The sequence below is a fragment of the Mytilus galloprovincialis genome, chromosome 6 (assembly GCF_965363235.1).
Source record: "Mytilus galloprovincialis chromosome 6, xbMytGall1.hap1.1, whole genome shotgun sequence".
NCBI classification, from domain to species: domain Eukaryota; kingdom Metazoa; phylum Mollusca; class Bivalvia; order Mytilida; family Mytilidae; genus Mytilus; species Mytilus galloprovincialis.
The window spans coordinates 79,431,308-79,452,901 of NC_134843.1; the positions used below are offsets into that span (position 1 = coordinate 79,431,308).

The 21,594-nt window shown below is 31.9% G+C and overlaps 2 long non-coding RNA genes across 2 annotated transcripts; one reads left to right on the top strand and one right to left on the bottom strand.

The window, feature by feature from the left end:
* Positions 1-813: 813 nt before the first annotated feature.
* On the bottom strand, positions 814-5,566 carry LOC143080443 (uncharacterized). Its single transcript, XR_012979715.1, has 2 exons — positions 4,949-5,566; positions 814-2,020 (listed from the first exon to the last, which is right to left on the bottom strand). It is a non-coding gene; the product is annotated as an uncharacterized LOC143080443 (long non-coding RNA).
* Positions 5,567-8,044: 2,478 nt separating this feature from the next.
* On the top strand, positions 8,045-17,117 carry LOC143080442 (uncharacterized). The gene is made up of 3 exons (XR_012979714.1): positions 8,045-8,156; positions 14,385-14,512; positions 16,297-17,117. It is a non-coding gene; the product is annotated as an uncharacterized LOC143080442 (long non-coding RNA).
* The last annotated feature ends 4,477 nt before the right edge of the window (positions 17,118-21,594 follow it).

A 21,594-nucleotide genomic window follows, 5' to 3' on the forward strand; every position in this document is an offset into this window, starting at 1 on the left:
CTCCCATAAAGTTGTGCTAAACACAATGTGTTACGGAGTAATAATTAAGATGATTAACACATGACATACAATTTTGTTGCAAGTCATTACGACACATCTCTTATCTGCTGGCACAACGGACATGAAATCTTCTACCAAACTCTCAGATACATCTTGATAATTTTGAGTTTGAGGACTAAGTAAAATAAGGAGAGTTTATTATATGGGGAGGACATGACAAGTTTTTACTTTCGAGTAATATAACGCAGGGGCGGATGCAGGAATTTTCGAAAGGGGGGGTGCTAACCCAGGGCAAAAGGGGGGGTGCAGGGGGGGTGCAAAACATGTCCCGATACAAATGCATTGATCGGCAAAAATAAAGGGGGGGTGCGCACCCCCGGAACCCCCCCCCCCCCTGGATCCGCCACTGTAACGAGTACCAGGTGGGTGAGCAGGATATTCTCACACTGGCTTTTACAATAGATTAATGTGATGAATTTTTCTTAGTCGAAACCTACAATATAGTATAGTTTACATGATATTTGAGAATGATTTTCGGATATTTTTTATGATAATCTAGACGTGCATAGAACAACAGCTGCAGCTCAGTAATTCTAGCATCATAAGTCGATTGTAGTGTGATTCGGATTTCAGTTGGGGTTACTATGTAAAAAATCAATTAGAATTATCGGCATTGGAAATCTTGATAAAAAAGTAATTCCATGATTGTGTTATGACACATGAGACTACTAACTATAACCAGAGACATATAATACTTATATGTCTCTGCTATAACACAGGTCTCAGATGACATATATATAAAGATTTTCACAATTATTTGCAGTAGTTAACAAATTTAATATAATAAATATTCAACAAATAAAACCATCACAAATTGTTTGATCAGTACCCTGCAGTCATATTACTGACAAATATAAAATATCTTTAAAGCTAAAAATTCGAATCATCTAACGTCATCGATTGGCGGATAAACAATCAAACGCATACAGTCAGCAGTAGCCCCTTGGGATATTGAGACGAATTCATCCATCTTTTCGTATGCAGCTACATGATTATAATGTATGTTGCAAGTTTACGACTAAGATCAAGTTTTCACAAGAAAATGTATTTTTTCCGAAACGAAAATGAAGTACTCAGTAAACATACTAGTACAGAACTTCTTCAACCGAGTTAAATATTGAACGAAACTTGTCTTCCATGTTGTATTCTGTCCTTGGTGCTAACGGGTTTTCCCATTGATTTACATCGTTAAACTGACCTATGTCCATTTCAGTATCAGGATAATTTTCTTCTAGTAACGAAACTTTTTCTTCTGGTGCGGACGATAAACTTGACGCACGCGTAAACGGTACTCTTTGTAAGATACTTTCAGTTTTATCTTTGGTTACTGCTTCAGAATTTGCAAATTTAGAAAAATAAATATCATTGTGTAAACTAGAGAAGTAATCTTCAATCTTTTGTCCTTCTAATGCTGTAGATGTGTATAAATTTTGCATTGTTTTTGGAACATATCCATACATACTTTCAACATTATTTACGTCACTATGAGGTCTCTTAGGACGGTTATTGTCAATAAATAGACTAGGTACTTTCATGTGTGTGAAATTATCACTATGTTTATGTTCATATGGATCGAACGATGATTGTTCACTGTCGCCAAGTGCCGGAGAATGTGGGTCTGTATTAAATATGTCCTGAATACGCCTTCTTTTGTTAGGAACATCATTTTGAGGTGGTTTCTCTGCGGGTTGTGTAGCCTCGTTTACAGTAACGGATTGTGTATCTTGAAAATGTCCAGTATCGTCCAATAACTTCCGCCTTTGTAAAGTTACAACATTCCCTTTATTACGCCTCCTTTGTCTTTGTTTATTTTTAGATTGTCCAGAAGAAAATCTTCTCCGGGGAAAGCAAATCATGTTCCAGAAAGAAGACATATTATGAACTGCCTATGAGTTAATCCTGACTTTCACTGTCAATGTCTAACTTTCAGAATCTATATATCATTTGCTCCGTGTTCAACCTATTAATAAAATATAACAAAAGTTTTAAGAAAAAAACTAAAAGAAATAAAATCATTAAAGACGATATCGAAAAAGGTAAATAAAGATGTCATGCTATGTAATGATATATAAAATGACTTTTATGTTGTTGTATTTTCTCTTTTTATCGCTGTCCCGCATACGTATATCGCACATTCCCCTTTCTTCATCATCAACTCTAAAAATGAGTAAAATATTTGCCACTGAACGTTTAAGTTGACATTTTTATTCAATGACCTATGAATGTTTCTTTAGTTCTGCATGAGGGCTGATTTGTAGTCAGCTGTCGGGTATGTGTTACATAAAGGCAAAACGACGTTAAGATATTCACTTTTTTCATAGAATATTTTTATGGACATATTAGTAGAAGCGTTTTCTGATACGGGCAAGCATTCCACATCTTCTTATCTTTATAGTATGTCGATATTGAAACCCATACAATAAATAAGGCCAAAGAAATAAAAAGTGTAAAAAAATGAATAAAAACAAATTAAGTACAACAGAACTAAAAACCAAACGGTTTAGGCCTATTGTATTTTATCACCATGAACTTTGTTCATTGAACCCGGTCTCTCCATTAATTTATTAGACATAAGTATAACATTTTCTTATTCTTTATGTATCTATGTTATATTAATCCGCTTATTTACAAAAATATGGTTATATTTTTTTTCTTCTCATATTCGTAATATCTTTCAGAAAACGTAATGTATATTCCACTTTGTTGAAAATTGTTTACCGTATCTATGTAAAATTATAATATATATATATATATGATTTAGCATAAACCATGGCGACTGTGTGAATCGAATGTTCGTCTCATGATCACCCGTACTAAAAAATAGTCAATTTAGCAATGCGACTTATAAATTTTACTAGTGTGTTTTTACACAACAACAAAAAAAAAAACAAAGAACTCTGGCTTACCTTATTTTACCTGATGAAATCCGCCATTTTGATGCTGATTTCAAGAGACAAATATCATGATCAACAGAAACATTATCGGAAAAGTGTTGTGTTGAATTATTAATTACTTGGCGCTCAATATTTCATACATCAATACACAAAAGTTGACAATAAATTCTATTTTATATCAATAATGTAAATATTCTGGAAATGAATTACTGATTGAGTTTAACATACATACCTGATACCAGGTATTGAATACTAATACACTGATATACATGTTTATAGACTATATATTTATGAAAGATTTGATTCTTTTGTAGGCTCAAGGACTTTAGGATAAATAGACATTTAACTTTGAATATAAAGAAAAAATTACATAAAAATCCTTTCAAATATATTTGTATTTCTGATCGGCTCCTTTGGGTCTACTTAATTGTTCAAATCAATTTTTAAGTGCTCCTTATAATTCAATGACCGTTATACTTTTTTTCGTGGATTCCAGGTTATTATAGTGAGCCTGCGAAGGAACCAAACTATACAAGAATTATAAAAAAAAATGTGGTTTGATCATTGTAATTTCAATTGAGACAACTCTCCACCAGAGACCAAATTTAGACGTTTAAGTTTTAAAACAACTATTGGTCATCGTAAGGTCAACAAGCATACCGACACCGCTATAGTCATAGCTATAAGAGGCCCAGAAATGACAAATGCCGGAAAAATGATTCAAACGAGAAAACTACCGGCCTGATTTGTGTAGTAACAATACACGAAAAATAGATACGATATACAGTAACAACTTCCAATGTATTACCCCCCCCCCTTTCCCCCCCCCCCCCACACACACACAAGTTTCACTTTTCACACTAGCCCTACCTTATTTTGATAGTCATGTCATCAGTAAGGCTAGCGTATCTTGGCACAGACTATAAAGAGTTATATATATTGGTATAAAATCAGAAAAATGGGGGAAAACAATTCATTGTTGTTTTTACTTTCCGTCTTCATAATTTGTTAAAGACAGGTGAAAATAAAAAATTCTAACTTATAATTGATATTAAACTGAATGATGCCATGACGAAAAACGAAAAGACAAATAACAGTGCACGAAACATGCACTACATAGAAAACTAAACACTGAGCAGTCAGAACTTGTTTATTTACATCGATGTGAAGTTAAATAAGTGTCCCATTAACTTTTTATAAATAAAAGGGGAACGGATACAAATCAAACGACACATGTCATCATAAGCTGACCTCGCACGGGTCAGCATACATAAGTTATCCTCAACATAAAACAAATACTCTGTAAACTTACCCAAATATGGAAAATTTGTGAATAAATTTATCAAAAAACTGAAATTACCCAAAACAAGGATTTGTATAATAGTATACAAATACTTGCCCAAAACAAACTATAAATAGAAATAGAAATATAGCAAACTAAACCTTTGTCGTGTAGATTTACAAATAATTATAATATGTACTATGTTATTTTCATATACTATTACGGGGGCGTTTAACTACTACCCATTGGGGACTTGCGTGGACGGCTATGTTATTCACCTTTTTTATTTAAAATTAATCAAAGAGTTTCACACATTTTTTCGATCTGTCCCCAAGGCTTATAGATCAAATGAAGTTTTAATTTATAGTTTTAAAAAAAATGTTACTGCTGCTTGATAACATTAGGTAATTTCGTGTGATAAAATTACAATGAGATATTCCGGCAGTAAACTGCGATTTTTAACTTTATAGGTACATATATTATGAGAATTCTATAACTCAATCATCTTAAGTAATATAAATTTTGACTAATTTATCAATTCTGGTCCTAATTTATGTACATGTATTTGTATATATGAATTACCATTTTTTTCAATGTTTACACTAACATCCCGTTATTCATTCAATAGAAACTCTGAAGTGGTCAGTTACTTATCAATAGGAAAAAAAGAATATTTACCTATATTTTTGAAAATTAGCATGTACTGACTCACCTGAATTATTCAAACGTCTGAATTTACTCTCCTTTCTTAAATTTACAAAAAATCAAAATGTCCTTCCAAGTAAACAGAATGTGTATCAAGATTTAGATTGTTGATATAATATAGCTATTTCTACACAGTATTTGTATTATGACGACATTTTTATTCATGGATATTTATTAAATGTCTCGAGGGTTTCGAATCTTTTTAATATATTCATTGATCCGTACCACACATAAAGAGGATTTAACTAGAAGTTATTTCGGTCAATGAAATTGTTTTTAACTTCACGGATCATGTTTCCTTTTTTTTTTTTTTAATTTATTTATATCACTTGTATATTGTGACGTCATATATATAACGGATTAACAATTTTCGTTGTTTTCGTCCAATCCGTACTAAACAAAAAGTATATATGACATAATTTAAAGTTTCATCTCTTAATGCTTCAAGAACATAAACAACTGTGTGATTTTAAGCTGCTTAAAAATGCAGTTAAATGATGAAGATTAGATGTATGTACATATATATCACCGCATTAAGTAATCGGGTTTAAAAAAGAAAAAAAGTTAGTGTAAGCATTTCACGAAACTCAAAGGACAATTTTACAGTATTTCAGTGTCTACTTGAATAACAGTATTGCAGCTTCATATGGGTACTAATTCATTTCTTACCAGATCGTATCAGTCTGTCTGAATTTGTTGGTCTTCTTCCTTTTCTCCTCCTCTTTTCTTCTTAGGTTATGGTTTTATTTATCATACAAGCCAGAAAATTTCCTGGCTATCAAATAAAATTTCAAGTCGATATAAAGTTAAACAAATTTGATAAACGCTCCAACAAAATGATTTAAAAGATGTTATAATATTTGTGGCCGGTGTTGACGCACATTTCCAAAAACTGACTATAAATTATTTTTAAGAAGTACATAAAACGTAATAATAAAATTAACATGTTGCTAGGGATTAAGTCATTAATGTTGCTAGGGATTAAGTAATTAATGTTCATTGTCATCAATTGTCGCTGACACGTAGAATGGAAACGAAATCAATTATTGGATTAGTAAAAACATACATTTTTAAACCAAAAGACAATTAAATTGAAAACAAGTATGTTCTAGCCTTGATGATTTATATCGTAGAGAACGTACAATGATAATGGAATAATGTGCATAAAATTGCTTTATCTTTTCCAGATAGAATCAAGTGTAGATCTTATAAAATTGCTTTCTCTTTTCCAGATAGAATCAAGTGTAGATTCATCCTTATTTCTTATAAAATTGCTTTCTCTTTTCCAGATAGAATCAAGTGTAGATTCATCCTTATTTCTTAAAAAATGCTTTCTCTTTTCAAGATAGAATCAAGTGTAGATTCATCCTTTTTTCTTATAAAATTGCTTTCTATTTTCCAAATAAAATCAAGTGTAGATTCATCCTTATCTCTTATTTTGATATAAGTTGTTGTTTGCCACAATGCCGGATGATGGTATCCATGATATTCCTGGTCTTTCAGTATGTATTCTGTCTATCTTTTAATGGTAGCCATCACATATTGCACTTGTCTTTTCTCTGTTTGTTTCAACAGCATTTATTTCCACGATTAACCAAAAATATAAATGCAACAGTGGCGGATCCAGAGGGGGGGTTCCGGGGGTCCGCACCCCCCCTTTATTTTGGCCGATCAATGCATTTGAATCGGGACATATGTTTGCACCCCCCCCCTGCACCCCCCCTTTGCCCTGGGCTAGCACCCCCCCTTTCGAAAATTCCTGCATCCGCCACTGTGCAAACAAATAAATTACTGTTCATTATTCTAGTATGGTTAGTTGTTAATTTCCTTATCATCTGTTCTTTTGTAAAGAATTGTCCTATTTTTTATAAGTATATTATTCAACCAAGCAGGTTTTCGCTAAAAAGGGATATCGAAAATGCAGGCGAACGAATTAATATTACGCTAAAATAGGTTCTAGTATCTGCGCCAAATTTTTCCCTTTTAGTTCATTTTTTCTCTCGCTTAAATGTCCTGCACCAGAAAGATGATAGTCCAAATAATTGGTATGTTTTTCGTATGGTCATAGTAACAATACATCGACATGGGTGTCGTAAGTTTGGTGTTAAATGCTCACCAAAAAACAGCAACAATTTGCGGTCTACAACGTGATGATTTATTTCGACGATTTGTTGTATTTTTTCACCTGGTACACCACTTTGATTAATGTATAATAAACAATAAAACGATGTTACTGACCCCACCATTATTTTATATCATTCAAACTAAAAAAATTGTACCAACAACATATAGTTTTTTTCCAATTAAATCTATGTATTTGAAATTTGCTGATTTTAAGACAAGTTTTAGAACGTTTTTAGCCGATTTGATATGCTTTCTATATATATACAGATCTATTTAAGTTCAACAAGGCAAGTTGTATTTTAAATTTTAAGAAAATCTGAGACTTAGTTCAATTACTGTAACTTGACTCTAAACTAAAATTAGTTGAAATAACAATGAGCAAAAAAAATTGTAAAAATGATCTTTCTGCTTGTTATGAGAACATGTTCCTATTTCGTACAGATATAATTAATACTTCCATGATTGTACCAAATTCATATTAGTTTTGTATTTTTCTCATATATCAAAACATAGATTGTATTGTATTATATGTCTCTAGACAAAGAAACAGAACCAGTTTAAGATTTTGACACTATACACTTGGCCGACAAATTTGAAGCGGAATACTATATACTGACACATACAGCAATATCCAATCACATCAGAGACTTGTATAAATCGAGAACCAATTTAAATGTGTGATAATTGAGACAATCACAAACAAAATGAGAATTGTCTCTACATTTTCACACCACATGAATGGAACAGAATGAACAATGGCAATTAACGGCCGGCAGTTACAAATTTGTTGTGTAAAAAAAACATGTCAAAGAACATGATTTTTTGCCTTAAGATAAATCATTTGTACCGGAAATATAATGACAAGTATATAATAAGTGGCACACTAATTGGTGAATCGATTATAATTTTTTTTGGAATCTAAATTATTTGAAACACTTATTTCTTTTTGGGACTTGACAGGTCCGCGTTCAGTATTTTAGCATACCCATAATAAAACTGGTATCCTGTCTTCATAATATTTACCAGTCACAGCCTTGCCCTTGTGAAATTATAAAAATATCCTCTGTAACAACTCACTTATTGCAACTAAGGTACTTTAAACAGAAATAGTTGTTATCCCTTATGATTGAGGGACAAGTCAGGAAATATCATATTTACTGTTTTACGCAGCGTGGCCGGGTACAAGTCAAATCGCCACCCGGTCAAATCGGCACCCACAGAAAAAGTCAAATCGGCACCTTGTTAAATCGGCATCTAGTCAAATCGGCACCTATTTAAAGTCAATTGGGTATCCAATAATATTTGATATAATATATGGGACTGGGACTATTATGCTAAGTTAGTTAAGTATACTAGCATAATAGTCCCAGATATATATAAATAATTCTAAAAATGTATAAATCCAATCATGATCTATTTTGGGGGTTGGAATTTATCATGCATTACATGTTAAAAAGCATAAAAAATGTGTTTTTATATGAATATATAGCAAAAAAATGCAGGTGACCAATACTTTTAGCCAGGTACTGTATATTAAACAAAGGAGTAGGTCCAGTAAGACCACTTTTTGGCCCCAAAATATAGCAGTTTTACAAAATTGTTAAAATGTAAACTTTGAGTTATTTATTAAACAGTAGAATGCTCCTGCTACATAAACATGGGCTGTTTTTGACAATACAATGCACATATTTCGAGTACTATCACCATTAAGTCATGCTAAATTACTGAAATCGTCGCAATTCTATCATTTTTGTTAAATTTTAGACGGTTTTCGTGTAAAACGAAAGTGACCGCATTCGTGTTCATCCTAAATATTGAAATGTTAGTTGTATTTTATGATAATACATATCATATATAAAGGTAAAGGATGAACACGGATGCGGCCACTTTCATTTTTGACAAAAACCATCTGAAAAGAGACATTTTTCGGCATATTTTGTAGATTTTTTTTTATTTGAGCTTGAATCAGATCGTTTTTAATGACGAAATCAGTGAAAATCTTTCACAAAAACTAATTGATTCAAATGAAATAGACACTTTAGTGTTTAAAAATGGGTCAAAATCTTTCATCAGATGAACTTGAAATTTGAGGCCAAAATCGGTCCTTACCGGACCTACTCCTTTAACATGGGTGCTGAATTGACTACATCAAGTGCCAATTTGACTATACTGGGTGCCGATTCGACTAGAATTCGCGTGGCCTATATTTATATTTATTGACAAAAACACAAAAATAATCAACAAGACAACAGATCACTGACATTCAAACTTTAAACTGTCCGTAAAATTCCAAACCTTCTTGTTGTTAAAATTCCCTGCTGTATCAATTCAATTCAATTCAATTCAATTCAATAAATTCAATTCAATATTGGAAAGAGCACAATAGAGGCGTGATCCAAATACAGACAATTATAATATTAAAACAACATATAAATGAAATAAAGATGCATTTAAAAACAAGTCATAAGACAATTCTATGTATGTCATTACATTATAAACTGATATTGATACCGTAAACTTATACATAAGTATTATTCTAGATTTTCATAAATTTACTTAAAACACACACTATAAGATATATATGTATATGCACGAACTACTGTAAAAGATCATTACCTGATGAAATGGTATGGTGGTCTCTCAAATCAAGAGCTTCTTCAATTTAAAAAAATCTGAAAAACTATTAGGCTACTTTTTTTGGTGGAAGAAGACTTCAAGTCTTCTGAAGACCTATGGTGCCGACTTTAAAATCATTGAACCTCTGTATGCCGCATCCGTTTCTATGCATTACAATTTCAAAACAACTTCCAATTCTCGACACCAATTTTTACACATGATTAAGCATCTGAATCATTTAATTTGTAAGTTAGGATAGAAAAACAATCACTATGGTAAATATGTCCCCTTTTATTTATGTAAATAATTAGATTTCATCTCATCTACATGAACATTGTTTGTTTACTTGTAACCAGATGTTTTTAATGTATAGATATTTGTAGTACGCATGCATGAATTTGGTATCGGGTCGACTCGTCCTATTTACATGTTCGCCCTTGGTCTGTTCTTCCGGAGTTCTTTCGACCATATAGTATGTTCCCCCTGTGCTCATTCTCTTCACTCTTATCAAGGACGTTTTATAATACGTCCTTGAATTTATTAAAAAATATTGATATTAAGGGTATCGTTAAAAAAACCTCTATATAACACAATTTACTGAAAATCATCTGTTCCTTATTTTGTTCCCAAGATAAAATAATTGTGTTCAGCCAATCAAATTCTGTGTTTCTCATGATCAAAATAATAAGCCAATCAAAAACGTTTTCTCTGAAGATTATTCTAACATGCTAGATTTTGAACTTTGTTGTTTTCATCTAGTTGTAAAATCGTGAACATTGCACTGCCGCAGGTGAATTTTTATCTGCAAAGAGTGTTCTTACACAGCTTAAGGATAAAAGCATGGCTGATTGACAAAATTCAATGATGCAGTACCACCATAAAGATAATACACCTTATCGCTATTTGTCCGCCATTACTGGATATCACACAGGTTCCCGTAAAATCTTGATGTCAGAAAACAAAATTTCTGATGCCACAATGAAAAAGTGATTGTTGTGTGCGTCAAAAGTTCAAGTGGCCGGGTCAGCTGGGATTAGCGATAAGGTGTATACCATAAAGATAATACTGAATAGTAGTTTTTTCACTAATTTATTGACAAAATACGTTATTTTTGTATTCAATTAACATGATTAAAGCACAATGTACTATTCTTTTTTCCACAAAGACCAACAAACAGGTTGCCCCCCCCCCCCCATTAAATGAAGGACTGTCCCTAAATCAAGGGGTCATTTTACTGTTGAAAAAAAAAGAAAGAAAATTTTTAAGATTTTTAACTCAAAAGTGGGAAAATTCATTATATTTGTAACAACTTTTCTATATGAGGGGTCAAGTTAATAAAGAAGATATAAGTTTAGAAACATCACAAAATTCTTTTAACATGTTTTGACCATTTAATACTTGATAGTCCAAATAATTATGACATCTTGAAAGGCTATTATATTTTTTTTTAACGCCTTACAACATGTACAAGAAGGCGTCAAATAAAAATTTAAAATAGCCTTCCAAGACGTCATAATTATTCGGACTAAGTTCTTGGGGAAAGTTTCATCAAATAATATGAATATAAAGGTGTTCATTTTTTACAGTGGGTTGTTATGTTCTTTCAATGAGGGTTACTCCTCATTTGGAGTGTTGTTCCCAACCTGTAAAAGGGTCATCTTCGTGCATAACTCAAAATTGGAAATTTCAACAAGCATCATATATTCTTATAAAACAAGAAAAAAAAACCTGGTCTGCTAGCTACATGTTCTATTGATTTAATAACTAGAATCATGCAAACAGACTTAAGAAAAAGGCATGTAAGCTCATCATACAAATATGACACTTTTTCTAGACAATCCAGATCGTGCAAAATACTTTGCTAAAAATTGTAACCTTAAAAATTGATGTCACGCACTAAAAACCCCCATGGGAACTTTCAAAAGTTGGCAGGTATGTAACAAGTTTTACTATTTTTATGCCCCAATTATGGGCATTATGTTTTCTGGTCTGTCAGTCCGTCCTGCTTCAGGTTAAAGTTTATGGTCTAGGTAGTTTTTGATGAAGTCGAAATCCAATTAATCAACATGAAACTTAGTACACATGTGTTCCTTATATGATCTTTCTAACTTTACTGCCAAATTAAAGATTTTACCTTATTTTCACGGTCCACTGAACACAGAAAATGATTGTACGTATGGGAAATGCATCATTTTTATACGACCGCAAAATTTGAAAAATTTTTCGTCGTATATTGCTATCACGTTGGCGTCGTCGTCTGCGTCGTCGTTGTCGTCGTCGTCGTCCGAATACTTTTAGTTTTCGCACTCTAACTTTAGTAAAAGTGAATGGAAATCTATGAAATTTTAACAGAAGGTTTATGACCACAAAAGGAAGGTTGGTATTGATTTTGGGAGTTTTGGTCCCAACATTTTAGGAATAAGGGGCCAAAAAGGGCCCAAATAAGCATTTTCTTGGTTTTCGCACTATAACTTTAGTTTAAGTTAATAGAAATTTATGAAATTTTGACACAAGGTTTATGACCACAAAAGAACGGTTGGGATTGATTTTGGGAGTTTTGGTTTCAACAGTTTAGGAATTAGGGGCCAAAAAAGGGCCCAAATAAGCATTATTCTTGGTTTTCGCACAATAACTTTAGTTTAAGTAAATAGAAATCAATGAAATTTAAACACAATGTTAATGACTACAAAAGGAAGGTTGGTATTGATTTTGGGAGTTTAGGTCCCAACAGTTTAGGAATTAGGGGCCAAAAAGGGACCCAAATAAGCATTTTTCTTGGTTTTCGCACCATAACGTTAGTATAAGTAAATAGAAATCTATGAAATTTAAACACAAGGTTTATGACCATAAAAGGAAGGTTGGTATTGATTTTGGGAGTTTTGGTCCCAACATAATAAGGGGCCCAAAGGGTCCAAAATTAAACTTTGTTTGATTTCATCAAAATTGAATAATTGGGGTTCTTTGATATGCCGAATCTAACTGTCATGACTGTGTATGTAGATTCTTAACTTTTGGTCCCATTTTCAAATTGGTCTACATTAAGGTCCAAAGGGTCCAAAATTAAACTTAGTTTGATTTTGACAAAAAATGAATCAGTTAGGTTCTTTGATATGCTGAATCTAAAAATGTACTTAGATTCTTGATTATTGGCCCAGTTTTCAAGTTGGTCCAAATCGGGGTCCAAAATTAAACTTTGTTTGATTTCATCAAAAATTGAATAAATGGGGTTCTTTGATATACCAAATCTAACTGTGTATGTAGATTCTTCATTTTTGGTCCTGTTTTCAAATTGGTCTACACTAAAGTCCAAAGGGTCCAAAATTAAACTTAGTCTGATTTTAACAAAAATTGAAATCTTGGGGTTCTTTGATATGCTGAATCCAAAAATGTACTTAGATTTTTTATTATGGGCCCAGTTTTCAAGTTGGTCCAAATCAGGATCTAAAATTATTATATTAAGTATTGTGCAATAGCAAGTCTTTTCAATTGCACAGTATTGCGCAATGGCAAGAAATATCTAATTGCACAATATTGTGAAATAGCAAATTTTTTTTTAATTAGAGTTATCTTTCTTTGTCCAGAATAGTAAGCAAGAAATATCTAATTGCAAAATATTGTGCAATAGCAAGATTTTTTTTTAATTGGAGTTATCTTTCTTTGTCCAGAATCAACTTAAATCTTTGTTATATACAATATACAATGTATATTCACTTTTTACTACCAACTGATAAATTAAAATAATCTTTACCATTCAGTGATAACAAGCAGTTTTTTTACATCTTAATATTTTATGATGTATTTAAATGAGTAGTTATTGTTGCAAACTCCATTAGAAATTTTAATTGAGATTAGTTTTGGAATAAGGGAAAGGGGGATGTGATTAAAAAAATTGGGTTCAATTTTTCTCATTTGAATTTCATAAATAAAAAAGAAAATTTCTTCAAACATTTTTTTGAGAGGATTAATATTCAACAGCATAGTGAATTGCTCTAAGAGAAAACAAAAATTTTAAGTTCATTAGAACACATTCATTCTGTGTCAGAAACCTATGCTGTGTCAACTATCTAATCACAATCCAAATTTAGAGCTGAATCCAGCTTGAATGTTGTGTCCATACTTGCCCCAACCGTTCAGGGTTCAACCTCTGCGGTCGTATAAAGCTACGCCCTGCGGAGCATCTGGTTTGTCCATGTACTTATGACACATTCTTGTTTGAAGAAAAAAAAAATGTCATAACGATAATGGAACAAAGCAGGCTGGGTTAGTGGGGCTGCTTTTATGGTAATTCAAGTTACCTTTTATTCACCTTCTTCCACCTCAGAGCTATCAGCTCTTTGATTTATACACTTTTATTATATACATGTATTATAATCTCATTAAGTACGTCATAATTTTATGAATGTTCTCAACTCTGAAAAATAATAGACAATCAAATACAAAAGTAAGACATATTTTTTCCCAAATTTGCTTCTGCTTTCAAAGATGCACAATATCTTGTTTATTTGTGTTATGTAGTTTCTGTCTCATTGGGGGTATATTCAACACCTCTTTTTATTCATTAAACATGTTTATTGACCCTAAAGAACAAAACTTGACCTTGACCATTCCAGTGGTGCTACATTTGAAGATTGTCATGATGATTTTAGGGAAATACAATATCTTTTCTTTCATTCCATGAACATGTATGTATTTTCTTGTTTTAGGTATAACATATAAAAAGAAGATATGGTATAATACTGCAACCAATATGTCTGTGTCCCTGTTACAATGTATGAGCAGATTGGGACCATTTCGATGCTGTGGCTACAATGGAAAACTAGTCCAAACATTGGTAAGTAAGGTTTATATTTTGCTTTTGTATTTATCTACAATCTACTGGTAAGGTGTTTCATTCACAGCATACAAACATGAACCTGAATCTATGGTGTTTGATCCACAACACACATATATTACTAAATGTATGCTAACCTGTAGTTGTTAATGTCTGTGTCATTTTGGTCTCTTGTTGACAGTTGTCTCATTGGCAATCATACCACATCTTCTTTTTTATAAGCTGTTCACAACAGCAAATTAACATCTACCTGAATCTAAGCTGTTTCATTCACAGCACAAACTTGAACCTGAATCTCTAACTGAATTATCCATAGCACACACACATGAACCTGGATCTAATATGTTTCTTCCCTATAGCACACAATCATGAACATATAAGATGAGTTGACTACAGCACAAAACATGAACCTGAATCTCTGGCAGTTGTCTCTGAATTTTTTTCACCTATAAAAGTCTTTATGTAAAATAAATTCAGAGACAAACTACATTTTGTACCTGTGAGACCTAAATCTATTTTTAAAAGTTGTTTCATCTGCAGCACTAGAACATGAACATGAACCTGAAGCCTTTTCATTCACAGCATGCACAGCATGCACCCAAACATGAACCTTAATTTTAGGTATTTCATTCAGAGTGAGCAAACTTGAAACTGAATCTCAACCTTCTTCATTCACAGAACTAAAACATGACTTAAGAGTTTCAATCACAGCACAGTAATTTGAAGCTACATATGTAAATATAAGGTGTTCCGTTCATGGCACACAAACTTAAACTTAAAGCTGAGGCAATTAATTTACAGTGCAGAATCTTGAACCTGAATCAAAGGTGTTTCTTCCACAACACACTTGCATGAATCTTAATTAATCTGATTCTTCTAGAGCACATCAACATGAACCTTAATATAAGCCTATTTGTCCACAGCACATCAACATTAATTTGAATCATACACAAATTTATTGCCTGAAAGATTTGACTGCATATTAATACCTGCCAACAGTGATATATAATATTCTCTGATTCTATCATCTATGGAAATTTATCCCTTAAAATTTAATCAACATGTGGTTGCCAGTGATCTCAAAAGATCATTTGATGATTTTAAGGGTCATAACCTTTTTAGATAACTGGATGAATCAAAATATGCTAACAGGTGTCAATGAAATTGACAACTTCGTGGAATGTAAAAGACATTCGAAGGGGATTTTCTTTTAACAAAAAAGAAAATTTATGTTTTAATCATTAGAGAAACAGATTCTTGCATTGTTACTCATGGATTATCAGATTTATCCAATCTCAATAGTTAAATTATAAATCTTAAAGTCCTCGCCGAGGCTCTGACTTTAAAATTGATAATTTAACTATCTTGATTGGATAAATCCGATAATCCACTGGTATCAATGTAAGAATCTATATTTATCAAAATTAATTATGAAAAAATAAAGAAAGAAAGAACCAGTTCAGCAGGGAGTCTAGTAAAGAATATTGTTCAGTTATATTTATTAATTGTATTTTTCAAATACCATTATAAATGTACTACCAAATTTATAATAGCCTAGTTGTCAGTTTGTTTTAGATTTATGAGTTTGACTGTCCCTTTGGTATCTTTCGTCCCTCTTTTAGTAGAAATGTTATATTTTTTAGATTAATCTGAAGTCTGACAACCTGTTTTGGGGACTGAATCATGAACATGAACAAAACAGGCTGTTAATGTCAAAGAAATGTTAGCATGTCAGACAAAATGTTAAATAGAAAATAAATATGGAGTTATCTTTTTTTTTTCAGAATAAAATCAAGTGGCTTCCTGTTCAGACAGTTACAGTGGTTCCAAGAAAACAATATGTAACCCTGAGGAATAAAATTCTATGTGAAAAAGACAAAATACTGCTAATTAATTGTAAACATTTACATGTAATACCTGATGAACCAAGATCTAAGGGTCGTCAAGAAAAAGACAAGGTACCACATGACTTTGTTTTTATATTTCAAAGCTCTTATGAAAATTATATAAAGATAATTGGATTTATTGTACCATTATTGTCCTATTTAGTAGGTACAACAATTTTTGATATTCAAAGTCGATTTACTGATCCAGAAAAAGAAAAAGTATTCATTGACAAAAAGAATGTTCCATTTGTCATTGGATGTTCAGCTTTCGCCATTATTTTAATTACTTGCCTTACTAAAGTCTACAGATTTACAATGTTCAGAATGTATAAGCATATAGATTCTGATTTATTTATTGGTGTTGTTCCAAGATGGTTCCTTTGGACGAAGAATTTTACATTTCGTCCCGCTGATATAAAACGTTTTCCACCATCAGGCTATATTCGTTTTGTTAGAGGAGATGTACAGATTAAAGGAAGACCCTTCGTTTTAGACTTTGCTGAATTTGCACTACCAAAATATTATAATGAGATGGTAGGATATGATGTGGAGGCTAGTGGTAGAAAATTTGAAGAAGATGTAATAATTGAAAAATTTAAAAGGAGAAAATAAACTTAAAACATTTGAAAGTCTTCTGAATTGTGCTTGCCATGTGATTAAAAAATACATGGAATATTAATAATTATATATCTAATGCTTTTAAAATTCTATGCTGATAATTATTATTGTTATTACTGGTATGTAGATATAAGAAGATGTGATATGATGGCCAACGAGACAACTCTCCATCCAAGTCACATTTTGTAAAAGTAAACCATTATAGGTAAAGATATGGTCTTCAACATGAAGCCTTACCTATTACCAAACAGCAAGCTATAAAGGGCCCCATGAATGACTAGTAAAAAAAACACACACAAACAGGAAAACCAACAGTCTAATCTATATAAAAAAATAACAAGAAACGAGAAAAACTTGTGAACCACATCAACAAACAACAACCACTAAATACAGATTCCAAACTTAGGACAGGTGCAAACAAATGCAGATGTCCAGATTCCAAGGTATTAAGAAAAGAGGTAGTACAAATTTCTCCTGCATTTACATCACACTAGAACCATTTTCAAAAAATCTATCAATTTTTCTTGAATACACAGTATTATAGCTCCTGTATATATTTAGAGATTTTGACAATATTATGGCCTTCTCAATATTGACCAAAAATGATAGCCCAAATCCACGATTATTACAGATTTTGGCAAATTTTGCGTATTTATCCCAAATACTTAAAGATTGACATAGATATAAGAAGATGTGGTATGAGTGCCAAAGAGTTAAACTCTCAATCCAAGTCACAAGTTGTAAAAAGTAATCCATTATAGGTCGAAAGTACAGCATTCAACACAGAGCCTTGGCTCAACCAAACAGCAAGCTACATGTATAAATGGCCCAACAATGACTAGTGTGAAAACATTCAAACAGGAAAACCAACGGTCAAATCTATGAGAAAAAATAAATACTTATGTACCACATCAAGAAAACGACTACCACTGAAAAAACAGGTTACAGACTTAGGACAGGTGCAAACAAATTTATACATTGTTTTTAACCAAATCCATATGCCTTGCCAGTATGATTTATGGTGAATCATCAGTATAGATTTCCTTTAAGGATGTACTTAGGTGAGGTTATGTAAAACTTAAGAAATTAAGAAATTAAAATTGATACACTAAGCTGGTAGAGCATCAATTAAGGATAAAGATAAGCTAAAAATATTGATAGGTCATGGACCTCCTTTTCGAGATATTTGAGATTTAAAATATGGCGGGAAAAGGCTGACTCGAACTTTTACCTTATATTTGCATTGGTATAATTTGGGTCTCAAAACAAAAGAAAGAAAATTAAGAATCTTCTAAAATTTTTGTAAATGACCCTTCATGAGCTATTAAGTCTTATATGAAAAAATAAATGGGTGTTATGGGGCAAAATATTTTACAGTGTATAGTATGGAAAAACACCAAGGAATACGAATATTTGACACAAATTCCAATACTTCACCTAAGTACATCCTTAATAGCATTTCCTAATACATTATCAAATTATAGATATTACCATGTCTTTTTCAAAAATATAATAAAAAGTATGGGTCACCATGCTAATTTTCAAGCTACAAGTCTTGCAATATTGCCCAAATTTGTATAGATTCTTCATGAAAAAAAACCCTTTGTTTGTAAATAAAAAAGAAATCAAGACTGTCTATGAGAAAGAGTTGAAATAGATTAAAGTAGATAAGTTTTATAATATTCTATATTAACGAAAATAAGAAGGAAAATGTTCTAAATATTTACATATTTAAGCAAAGATCTAGACTGATTGTGCAAATAGAAATATATAAAAAGTTTTGCTTTTTTGTCAATCTATTTTAATTTTCAGTATATCATTTATGAATTGAAATAACTGTCAAACATGCACTTTACTAGTTAATAAGAAATCTCTACATAAGCAAAGCATGCACACTTAAATTGATATTGTAATAAAAGAAATGTAGTACATCCAATAAGTATTGAAAATAAACTTCAAAAAGCGTTACAAGTGTAGCAAAACCAGTGCCTTGATTTTGGTTCATATTTTTATCTTGCACAAGACATATTCTGCCAATGTAGACATGAACTGCAGATAATTCTTTTGAGGAAATAACTTTACTAGCAAATGGATGAAGTGTTGGGGTCTGTGTGCCATAAACAGTACTTGATTAAACCATAGACTAGATCGCTATTAAGGTGGTATGGGAGTCTAAAATAAAAATGATAGAATTTATTTATACTTTGCCAAAATGTAATATCTATTGATATATGTTGAAATATATAAAAAAAAATGATAGGTCACCGCTCATTTTCTCAAGCTATAGGACGCGACAAAATGACACATTTTGTAAGGATTATACAGGAAAAAACACCATTGTGTGGTTAGAAACTAAACAAAATGATAGAATTGTTAAATACTTAAGGAAAAGATAGCTTTCAGACAATGCTTTGAGAATTTCAAAAGAAAAGATAGGGTCACCGTGAGTTTTTTCCGGCTAAAATACAAAATAGGAAAATTCCATGTAGAATCCTTCAGAAAATGCACTATTGTAGAGTTACCTCCCCTTAAAATGGCAATTTAAAAAAAAAAATAAAAAACAAACAAAAATAATCAACATTTGCAAAAATATTAATATTTATAAGTTATATTCTTATTAATTGGTTCTTTTAAATGAAAATTCATATTAAATATCTGCATTCCTGCATCCAATTTTGCTAACTTGATAGAAAATCTGGACCTTTGGTTCACGGTTTTTTACAATCCAAGATGGAGGAAGACACCCATACCACCTTAAAGGTTTTGTATGGTGCTCTAGTTTTCACAAAATAATGCTTGGACCACGATTTCACAGTTGCACATATTTGTCCTCTTCAAAGAGCTCCAAAACGCGTTAGCTCATTATATGAGTCAGCATAGCGTATATTTCATTTTTTTTTTAAACATCATTTTCAAAATTCATGCAAAAAATCTGAAATAAAACCAGCAAAAAGGCAAAACTCTACATGTCTCGTTATTTTGACGAAGCTGGCAGAATAGCACTTAGAGGCTATTTTGCAGGAGTACTGCCAAATAAATTGGGGAGTAAATGGTTATAGAAATAACAAGAAGGATGTCTATGATATAAATGGATCTATTAGTAGGAAAGGTATCTAAAAATGTTCACTGATTTAGCCTGGCAAATATGTCTTATTTACGATTCTTACTGGCTGAAAACTGTTGACATAACAAGTGCTAGTTCAAGGTGAAGTAGATGGTAAAAACTTCCCGAATAGAGTTAAAAGGACTTAATAAGGGGTTGCATGTGATGGTGGCCATATTAAAAAAATTGAACAAGCTACAGAATGCAAAACAGAGACTTCTCAATTTGTAAATCGTAGTGAATATCAGTTTGATATTTTTAAATGTGTAATGGAATAAATTTAAATCACGTACAGAAGATTGTCTTTTGCCACAAAGAACATTTTATAACGACAGTTTTCTCTCATTTCTATCATATTGTGCTGGTTTATACCGATGATAAGTGTTTAATTCTGCAGTTGTTGGCGTTTTAGGGAAACTCATTGTATTTAAGTCACAGGCACTTGTTCCTATTCATGGGAAGGTCGACTATCGATTTATATGGATAGTCTACAAATTAGTGTAATTAGAATTAGATCGCCACAGTTGCTCCTTGTTCTCATTTTGTAGTTTTGAGATGTGAATTGAATTCGTTATTTGTAAATATCCTTCTGCCATATTAAGACACAACACAACCTTTGCTGTTTTATAAATTTAAGACATATTTAAACCGAGTTGACCTGCATTTGAGCAAATTACGACCCTCCCTCGTCAGAAAAATTATAACAATTTGAGCCATATAATCATGCTCGAAAGTTTTATGACCGTGAGGCCTGGGGTTGAAGTCATAACACTTTGCTCAGAGCTTGGAGCCGACAAAAATCATGCTCGAAACATGAAATCCAGCAATTTGATTGGTGATTTTGGAGTATGAGTACAAAAAACTGACTCGAAAGTTTTCATGATGACTTCAAGGCAAGAACTCCTTGCAAGTATTACTGTTTTGAGTGTGTTTGTTTTGGTCCAATTGAAGTCTTGGAAATCAAAACAATATGTCAGAATAAACTTGAAAAATTTGTTCAATTTTTAGTATTTCTGATATTTAGTATTGAATAAGAATCAACTTGAGTTTTTTAGTTCAATTATTTCCAGCCTGGAACAAAATGCTTCGAAACCAAAGACTTGAGAATGAATATCAAGCTCGGGTGCCGGTCTAGAACAAAACAAGGTTAATACTTATATAGCAGTAATAGATTCTCGTCTTGAAATGCTTTTAATTTGCCGCTGGACCATCCATCATTATAATTATAATTATGATATGCATGTAATATTGGCCACTGGGCTCTAACATTAATTCATCATCATCTTATCCATACCTTATCATAAAACTAGCTTTAACCCACTCTAAAATAAAACACAATTATAAACCATAGTGTACACTGAACTATAACTCTAAGCACAGGGGCCAATAAAGCATTGCAAGCCTATAACTATTTTGACTTTATAACTGAACACAACTATAGTATTGAATTGATGACCTTATTCGATTCGAGAGCT